Source organism: Adiantum capillus-veneris, chromosome 15, assembly GCF_014529385.1.
Source record: "Adiantum capillus-veneris isolate H3 chromosome 15, ASM1452938v2, whole genome shotgun sequence".
In the NCBI taxonomy this organism is placed as follows: Eukaryota; Viridiplantae; Streptophyta; class Polypodiopsida; order Polypodiales; family Pteridaceae; genus Adiantum; species Adiantum capillus-veneris.
This window is the reverse complement of record NC_140945.1, coordinates 94864651-94875636: the sequence shown is the minus strand read 5'-3', so window position 1 is coordinate 94875636 and position 10986 is coordinate 94864651.

The following is a 10986-nucleotide window of genomic DNA, read 5'->3' as shown; positions in this document are numbered from 1 at the left end:
GATGCATTCCAAACTTTGTAAGACTTCAAGAGGGGCCTCACAAATGATTATCTTGAGTATGTTGAGCCTTTTCCTTTCGAAATACTTGTCCAAAGCGGTCAAATATGCATAAATCAATGATGATATCAAGCACCGAGGTGCACCAGATGGGGCAGGTAGGGTCGGGGATAAGGAGATGAAGTAACCAGGGTTTGAAGGAAATAGGTTTTGTAGTGAGAAGTGGGGAGAGAGGTTGGACCAAAGGAGTAAGGGTGGTGGTTGGACTAAAAGACGCAACCATTTAAATGAAAAGAGAGTTCAAAATCTTAAAAAAGGAGAACTATATTAAAGCACAAAAGGTAAATGGTTGCTTTAGCTGCAATTAGGTAGGGCACACCAAGGCCAAATGCCTAAAGCTCAAAGCTAGCACTAGTGGCAATGAGCCTAAGAGAGATGGTAAATCCTCTAGACAGTTGCACATAGTGCAAAGGCTTCCTCTCAGTTCTAGAGAGTTCAAGGAGGTGTAGGTGTGCCACTTTGACGAGTGTCATGCTTGTTCAGTGACACCAACTATGTGGCAGCCTAGCATAGGTCCTCACGGCATGGTGCACATGTATGGCACCATCAGTGGCCGTAGACTCATTGTCTGCATAGATGATGGAGATAGCCATATTCTTAAACTACTCGTTAATTAAGATGCTAAGGTTGATCGAGACCGTGAGCAATCACGAGTTTACTGTTGATTTGGCCAATAGTTATGATAAGGTGGTATGGAATACCGTAGTCTTGGGGTTCCATTATCCATTAAGGACTACGAGGATTTGTTTCACATGCACTTAGCTGGAGCAGACACATACCTAAGCAAGGAGTGGTTGTAAAACATGGGTCCTAGCCTAGTTCAGACTTATTTGCGTAACACACTATAGTTTGAGCATGGCGGTAGGGTCATCACCATATAGGATGACCGTAGTGTCCCCTCTACCCCTCCAATTTCTTCCATGGAGCTACACAAAGTAGGTTGCAGAGGTCAGATAGTAGAGATATTTGCTTTCTACCTTCTTTTAAACTCTTTTTTCAATTATGAAAGTAATAAAAGTGTTTTTTTAGTTGAAATTGTAAGTAATGCTTCCATAGGCAAGCACACTAAAAAAGATGGCATTGGACGAGACCCACTATTTGAGAACCTTGTTTGGCAAGTATGCAATTCTAAAATGAAAAAAAACCAAGGCAAAAGAGACCCTTAAGAAAAAGTATATGGATGATTTAATGAATTTATTAGAGTAGTTTTCAGGATGTATTGCTTGATGATTTACCAGATGGTTTGCAGCCATCTTGGGAAGTACACCATGGCATCGATGTTGTGCCAGGTTCAAAACATATAAGCAAACCTGCTTACAGATTAAGCCACTTCAAATCACAGGAGGCGAAAAAACAATTAATGAAACACTTGAACAAAGGCTTTGTTAAGCCTAGTTCTAGCATCACCTATTCTTTTTGGTAAAGAAGAAGGACAAATCTATGCAAATGTGCACATATTATAGGACTCTTAATCAGATAAGGATTAAGAACAAGTGCATGATGCCACGTATGGATGAGTTGTTTAATCAACTCTTTGAGTCAAAGTACTTTTAAAGATAGACCAGAGATTTGGTTATCATCAGGTTAGAATTAAACTAGATATGTTTCAACGATAGCACTTAGGATCTGTTTTGGTTATTTTGAGCTCTTGGTTATATCATTGGGACTAACCAATGTACCAACGACATTTATGATGCTTATGGACAACATTTTACGTCCATACTTAAGAAAATTTAAGGTAGTTTTCCTAGATGATATACTAGTCTATAGTAAATCTTTAAAAAAACAATTAGAACATTTATGTCTAGTGTTCGAGTTATTGTAAAAACATAAACCATTTGCAAAGGAAAACAAATGTGATTCCTTTGAAATCGAGATTCATTATCTGGTCACATTATATCCACAGAGGGAACGTATGGAACTTGAGAAAGTGGAAGATATTCTCAGATAGCCAACACTAAGAAATCTCAAAAAACTACAAATTTTTCTAGGTATATCGAGGCTTTGCCCACAATTCGTAAAGGACTACACAAAGATTGCAGTCTTATTGACTAACCAATTGAGGTAAAAAAGTAAGAGTATAAGTTGGGGGGAAGCCCAATAGAAGAGCTTTGAAAAGCTTAAGGTGGCTATAGCAGTTGTACCTATATTGACTATAATGGATCCAAATGAGTCGTTTGTCTTGGAGATAGATATAAGTAATGAGGACATTGGAGCCATACTTATACAAAGGAGATGTCTAATTGCATTTGAGAGTAAGACAGTTAAAACACCAAAGTTGAAAAAACTCTTTATTAAACATCTCTACAAGCTATATGGCCTACCCGCAGATATAGTGTAAGATAGAGATAAAAAGTTCAATAGTCAATTTTGGAGGGATGTCTTCAAAAAGTTGGATACTACTATGAGCATGAGTACAACAAATTCTACAGTTTGATGGTCAAACGGAGAGGGTTAACCAAACCCTAGAGGTTATGATGCATTATTATGTAAGTAAGAAGCAATTTAACTCGGAAGAGTACTTACCCATTTTGAAATTTTCTTACAACAGTTCCAAACATTCAGGAACTAGATTTACACCATTCATGTTGATGTATGATTTCCAGCCGAGATCTCCTATGGATATAGGCCTAGAGAAGAAGAAGATTCAATCTATCAAGGACTTCCTTGAGTATATGAATGACATTCTAAAAGAAGCAAAGGAAAGCATTCGTAGTGCATAGGATCGTGCTAAGACGTATGTTGATAAAAGAGAAGAAAAGTTACCTTTGTAGAAAATGACTTTGTATTCCTAAAGGTTCCAATGAAGTTAGAAACCATGAAAATGAGAAAGTATGATAAACTTTCTCCTAGATATTGTGGTCCCTTCAAAGTTCTTAAAAAGATTGGGGAGTTATCATACAAACTTGAGTTACCAAAGAGTTCTCAAGTTCACCCTATCTTCCACGTTAGTAAACTAAAGAAATATGTTCATGGTAGAACGTAGTTTCTCCATAGATTTAGGTTGATTTGATAGAGCCACTAAAGATACTACATGAACAAGAAAGAGTTTTAGGGTATCAAGATAAACAAACACGGCATAAGGTGTAACAAGAGGTACTAGTTAAGTGGACACACTTAGATGACGAAGCAACAACTTGGGAACATAGCAGTGCGATTACCAAGAGATTTCCCAATGTTATTTTCGAGGATGAAAACTTTTTATTGGGGGGAGGATAATGTCACGTAACCTTTAACAACGGTGATTAGGTACCACCTTCCAACCGTAGAATCGAGAAGGGACGATTCAGGGGGAGACCGCTCGGCCATAGTGCTCAGACGATCGGATCAATGTGGACGGAAGGCCACACTTATATATAGGGTTAGGGAATGAAGCACAATCCTCATTGTTTCACGGTTGGGTGCAGAGCTGATGACCTTGCCCTCTCTAGACTTAGTGCCCATAGCGGCAGTATGGAGTTCTAACAGTGTTCAATATACTTTGTCGGCACAAAGCAATCCCTCCATCAGCTTACTTAAACTATATGTGCAAATAATGATGCAAAAGCTCCAAATTTGACATCTCAAAAGGAGCAATTCCTATCAGCCACTATACCATTCCGAATGTGTTTTGAAGCGAATCTACATCCTAGATTTACCAATTGGCCATTCTAAACAAGTTGGAGAGTAGTTTCATTCTAGATCCACAGCTTGTCCATTCTCAGCAAGTTTTATAATAAGTCTTGCATCCCATATCCACCACATGGTCGTTGTAAACAAAGTTAGAAATGGTGAGTGCATTGCAGATCCACCATTTGGCCAATCTAAACAAGTTATGGAATGGTGGGTGCGTTCGATCAGGACAAACTAGCAACTATGTTAATCAAGGGAGGTGTTACTAGAGCAGGCAAGGTTATACGCCACCATTTAGGCAAGACAATTTTTATACTTATGGCAAGGAAGGCCATCTTTCAAGAGAATGTCTAGAACCCCAAACCAACCGCAACAACCTAAGGTGGCCCAACAACCAATTTGTAGGCCTTATAGTAGCTACAACTAACAAGGGTCAAGCCCCGATCTATGAACAATGTCACTTCTAGTTCAGAATCAGTGAGCACATCTGGAAGTTCAATATAGTGTTAAGAAATATTTTGCACAAACTAATCAAGACGGTGAAGAAAATTGCTAAGCAAGTGGGACAAAAGTCAGCAGTGGTAAAATAGAAAATCAAGCTTTAGGCTTTTGCGACAGACTTTAGGCTTTCACAAGTGGAAGCAAACCGTGGCATGAGATGTGCAAAGAAGCAACATAGGAAGCCCAAGAATTGGCTAGGTAATGGAAGTTGGTAGCTACTTTGGGAAGGAGTTGGAACAATGTCAGGAATAGCTTTGCTAGATGCAAGGCTCCATTCAGGTGAATTTAGATAAACAAAATTTAAAATATCATTAGGTCTCCTCAATCTCGAAAAATTAAAATCCTTTCAAAACATTTGGAGTGCATAAGTGAAAGGTGAGTTTAGGAAATGAAAAGACCGTGGAGGTGGAAAGTAAAAAGACTTTTTGTGTGCATATAAATAGAGATGGTAGAATGCACCTCATACATTTGTTCTTTTCTTTTTAGTTTTCTTTTCTCTAGCGTTTTCAAGCCATTAGAGCCCGTAGGAAAGCATTTAATTTTTTTTAGAGCCATTAGGAAAGCCTTTTATCATTGTGTAAAAAGTAATATGAAATATATAGATCCAAATACTACTTTAAGCTTTATGAGTTGAACGGTTGAATTTGAATTATCTATACAACACATTGGGCAAGGCTTCATAAGAACATCTATGGAGTGGCAACCCCTCCATGATCAAAAGATGATGACACAGTATCTTCATGGTGTTAAAGCAGCTAGTGCCTAATTTCTTGGTGTCCATAACGTAGTTTGTCTTTTGTCAAAGTATTATGAAGAATGTACAACTGAAAAATTTTGATCATTTATTTGTTCAATTATCTACCTTTTAATTTATGTTCGTTTCTTAGAAACCCATATATTGATTTTGTTATATTGCCTAAACTTAAGGTTGTGAGCTATGAACAATACTTTTGAGTGTGTGAGAAACGGAGCAAGAACATAAATAAGTCTCCCAAAGTGATCTCTCTTTTTCCCCTTTCTCTCTATATTGCTCTCCCTTTATTTTTTAATATTTGTATTTTTCTATATACTTAGGATTGCTTGACACATATATATATATATATATATATATATATAACATATAGGTACCAAAATGATAAGCTAGAAAGGTCTCCGAATCCTCACTAGAAATCATATTACTAGATGATCTAAGGCGATTGAGAATTCCGAATAAGGTCACTCCTCTTGACCAATGTTTGGACTAATTTTGTCTATGATTCTTCAACTTGCCTCGGGTGCCTTGCCTTGCATTTGTTCTTAAGGTAAGTGTGATGGCCTAAGGTGGACATGGAGCTTATCGTTGATGACAAAAGACACAAATAGGCCAGTAGATAGAGACAAATACACATGATAGATAGATAGATAGAGATGAGTGTGTGCGGGTGCACACGCACGCACACACACACACACACACACATGTATAATTAGATAGATAGACAAGGAAAAATATGAGCAAAAATGTGCTCAATCAAATGTTCTCTCATCAAAATCTATAGTCGAATTAATCGACTATTCATGTTTATTTGAGGTTTGTGGGAACATTTGTGGGATGATTTTCAATAATACTAATTCAAGATGAATGATGCAATGTTTATTGCATGCGTGGTGAGGCGAGTTGGCACCAGCAAGGCCTCATCTCTATCTCACACGAGGTTAGCTAGGGGGGATCTAAGGCCCAAATTTGGGGGCGCCGAGCGGCTTTTATCTTAGCCATCTCATCGCATGGTGAACTAGGGGTGAACTTGGGGCAAAAAAAGTGATCTGAATTCACCCACCTGTGGGATGTGGGTCGAACCCATCACCTACCTCTCAGTTGCCACACGAATGCCCTACCACGATGCTAACGCGTTGATGTCCATGTTGGCATGGCACATGGTCACACCCTAATTTACCCGCCCCTAGTTCATTGGATGATCCGACAGCTGAGATTAAATCCGCCTCACCCCCCTATGGGCATATGTCCGTGACATATAGTGACGAGGCAAGGAAGGACATCATGGTTCCACACACACCCATAAGTCCGTGCCATATAGTGATGAGGCAAGGAAGAGCAACATGGCCCCACACACATCAAGGAGGGAACTTGCGATGCAGAGGTAGAGCCAAGGTTGGGCAAGTCATTGCAATCCCCACCCCCACCCACCCTCCCTCTCTCTCTCTCTCTCTCTCTCTCTCTCTCTCTCTCTCTCTCTCTCTCTCTCTCTCTCTCTCTCTCAGCGCACCAACGCGCTTGCGCGCTTCAGTCCACCTGTGCACCAGCCCGCCATGGGCGCTACCTCCCCGCCATGACCACCTGACAGCTACTGCCTCTCTCTCTCTCTCTCTCTCTCTCTCTCTCTCTCTCTCTCTCTCTCTCTCTCTCTCTCAGACACCCATGTACTTCTGTGTGTCTATTGCATGACTCTATGCAATCATCGCACATTAACCAAAGGATATCAAGAAGCGGTCGAACGGTGAGCTCATCACCTATCAAAACAATGCCAAAGGACGCGACCCCCACGCCCCCCAAGGAATCAAGGGACATGACAATTAAATGTACTACCCTGGACATATGGGGACTGCTACTGTCTATCCAGGAACATGTACAACAACAGAATGAGGTGATTTCACGTCAAAATGACGACATCAAAGCCCTGACACTGCGCAACCAAGAGCTGGATCATACCATTAAATTACAAGCTCTAAATCTTCAACAACAAGAAGACACCATGAAAACGCTGCAATCCCAAGTGCTGGAACAAGGAAATCACATAATACAGGTCACCTATAATGTAATCGATGCACCCGAGGGGTCTTCTCCATCTTGGGCACAAATAGTAAAACAAGAGAAGACTATGGGGCACATGACAGGAGAAATGTATACGCATGAGAGCATGTATACGCATGAGGATCCTACTGAGTATAAGGAACGGGAGAAAAGATCCCGAAACATTGTGATACGAGGCATGCCAGAACCTGAGGGGGAAACAACCATGTCATTGAACGTAGATGTTACCACCTTGTTAGCAGAAAATCTTGACAGGCAAGATGCAGGAGTATATGGTGCACATAGAGTGGGCCAGAAGAAGACTGATGCTCATCGGGCAATTGTATGCACAATGTTGGATGCTCGTAAAAGGAACATAATTTTGGAAACTGCACGCTTCTACTTGAAAGGCACTCAGTACTATGTAAGTGAAGATAGAACACCAACACAATAGGCAGCAAGAAGGAAAGCATATGAGGAACGCCTCAAGGAGAAAAACCCGACATCACCATCTAAGGATGCATAGGGGCACGCGACCCATGGGATCACGACCATACAGGTTACGAGTTGGAATTGTAGAGGTTTTCCCATCGCATAAGGGAGAAGGGTTGGTAGATATTCTACCACAAGCTGACATACTCTTTCTATTGGAAACATGGGAACAAAACACATGCAGGCTGCCGAACATTAGTGGGTACATCAAGCACTCAGTATGGTGGACTGGTACCAAAATGCGAGGACAAGGAGGTGTAGTGTAATATATAAGGAAGAGCTTCAAAAGATGGTTGATGTATGCAAGGTTGACGAGCACAAACGCTATATATGGGTTAAGGTTTGCTCATCAAAAGGATTGATCTTTATTGCAGGATGTTATATCCCGCATCGAGAGTCACCTTTTTATGACACAACTAGCTACCTAAAAAGGATCCCTTTGCTGACCTATGTACAGACATTGCAATGTATGCACGTGAGGGAGCAGTTGTCATTCTTGGGGATCTGAATGCCCGGATTGCAAACACACAGGTACAATTGACGGACCACCCTGCGGATAAGAATGGAGAACTTATGCTTGGTCCTATGTGGGACAAACGTTCAAGTGATAACATCATGAATGCACAGGGGTCAGCTATGATAAGTATGATGAACTCAATGAAGCTTGTAGCCATGAATGGTGCGGATAAGTTCATACACTCTGGATCATACACTTGTTACACGGCAAGTCATGGGAGGAGTACAAATAATTATGCCTTAGTGAGATACAATGCATTGGACTTGGTCCACCGTTTTGAAGTGGGTAGCAGGTTACCAACCTCAGACCATACACCAATCCATATATGCCTACACATGTCAATTATGCCTATTGTCAACATAATGAATACACGGAACTGGTCATACAAGATGCAACTCACGAAAAGGGAGGACTATGCTAGTCTCTTAGATAGCTTACTGTTTGACCGGAACATGCCTTATGAGTGCAATGGAGGAAGCGGCAAGAACCATTATGGGCAAATATCAAAGTGGCAAACAGATTAGGAAGGGTTTACCTCATAATCCTTGGTTTGATGCAGAATGCAAGGAGGCCAAACGTAAGATGAGAGGCCTATCACAACACTCAAATGAATGGGAATGTGCTGCTAGAGAATACAATACACTCACGAGGAAAAAGAGACGCATGTATGAACTCTCAAAAGAACAACTAGACTTGAGCAGGTTCAAGAAAGAGCCAAAGAAAGCTTGGCGTAACATGAAGGGGAAGAAAGGGGACGTGATGGGAGATTTCAGCCCACACGAAAATGTATGCTTATGTATATGCCCCGCTAGGGGCTCAAGAGGTGATATACACAGGGCCTCAGGCTGAATATCCAAAGCCCATCACCTTCCAGGCAGTCATTAAAGGCCTCAAAAGCTTGGCGAATGGGAAAGCAGCTGACACATTACATCTTAACTCTGAAATGTTGAAATGGTCAGGTAGTGAGGCTAAGAAATGGATACACCATATGATGAATCAAGCAATCAGCCAATACCTACCTCAAGACTGGCAAGAGAACTGGGTGAAAGCGCTCTTTAAAGGAGGTGACCGCAATTTGCTTACTAATTATCGCACCATCATGGTGAGCTCATGTATGGAAAAACTTTTTGGAAGCATTATCAAGAAAGATCTTAGCACATGGGCTGAAAATAACGAGAAACGTGCCATTGGACAAGCAGGATTTAGAGCCCGTCATAGCACGGTAGACCACCTGATGACACTCTGGGTCTTGATGGAAGAAGCCAGGCTAAAAGGAAAAACTCTGTATTGTTGTTTTGTGGACTTCAAGAAAGCGTTTGACACAGTACCCCGTCAAGGTCTATGCATATCAGGGCAGCCGTAGGGCGCCTATACCAAGAGGTCAGTCAGATGCAAACTCAAGACAAAAACAGGTTTCTCACAAGAATTCAAGAGCACCATGGGAGTTAAACAAGGATGCCCTTTGTCACCTATGCTTTTCAGACTATGCATAGATGAGTTTGATGACTTCATCAACGAGGCTATGAGAGAGGGGGGAGATCACCCTAGTATTGGCACTTTCACGCTTCTTCTTCTCATATATGCCGACGATGTAGTTCTCCTTGCCTACCATGCCCTCATTCTACAGAAAATTATGGATGCAGTACATGCATTTTGCAATGCAACGGGCCTGTCAATCAATGTAGCCAAAACAAAGATTATGTCAGTCCACACATGTAGAAATGAAAATCAACAGTCTACGTTCCCTCAAACCATGCATGGGAGAGTTGCGTGCAAAACAGAATTGATGCAGGACATGCAAAATACTATGAATTTGAGAACATGTGCAAGCAGAGTGTCACAAAGCGATGGGAAATTAAGTCTATGGCATTTGATGCATGTGTGGTCCAAACAATACTTTACGGTGTAGAGGTATGGGGGGGGAGTATCCCCGCTAGCACTTGGAACGACATTGAAAAGATACAGAAGAAATTCCTATGTAGTCACCTGGGGATCAAAACTACCACCCCATACTCAGTGATGCTTTTGGAGACAGGTAAGAGACCTTTGGAAATGCAAGCCTTACAAAGAGTACATAGATACCTCATGAAAGTTAAGATGATGTCAGAGAGCCGTCTCCCCCACAAGGCATGGCAAACCGGATGTAAGCCGCAAAAGAATTACAAGAGTAAGTTTCTCACATCTAGTCTTGTAGAAGACATACGAAAATGGTTCTCTAGATAGAATGTGGGAGACCATGTGGACATGCATATAGAGAAACACACCGAACATGAACATGGGCTAAATTTTGACACAAGCATACTTGAAGCCCTACACACCAGATGGAAGACAACAGTACACAGGTCCAAATTTGAGTACTACGGCAAGCACATCAATACACAATATTGGGAGACCTACAAGAGTGGGGACACTCAGATGCATATAAAGACACCCATGGCCCACCGAGCAAGACGAGCCATTACTTTGATACGGACGTGATCACACATGCTCAAGATTGAAACGAGAGGGTGGCTAAATATTAAGGAAAATAGGAGGACATGCCCACAATGCAAGTTGAACAAAGTGGAAAGCAAGGCTCATGTCACCGTTGAGTGCTCAGCATACGCACACATCTGTGTTGAATTTCCACAGCTCTTTCAAGGGAATGTCACCTTTGAGGAGCTTCTCTCTCGGATACACCCCTCCCCGGTAGCTTTAGGCATCTACTTTGCCAAAAGATTGGATCATCACACAACACTCACACACAAGAAAGCTACTAGCCCACTACCCCCTCTCACATGAGGGGAGCAGGAGCATCTTGAAGACCTTTTGTGGTCCCATGGGTCATTTTGCCCCCCTGAGGATGTAAATACAATAGCATCTCTCTCTCTCTCTCTCTCTCTCTCTCTCTCTCTCTCTCTCTCTCTAGCTTCAAGTAACCATGAGGAGAAGCCATGCATTGTGTACAACAAGACTCTTGAAGTAATTTGAGCTCTTCAAATTACCTTGGTTTTGAGGTTCTGACCAATCATAAGCGGCAAGA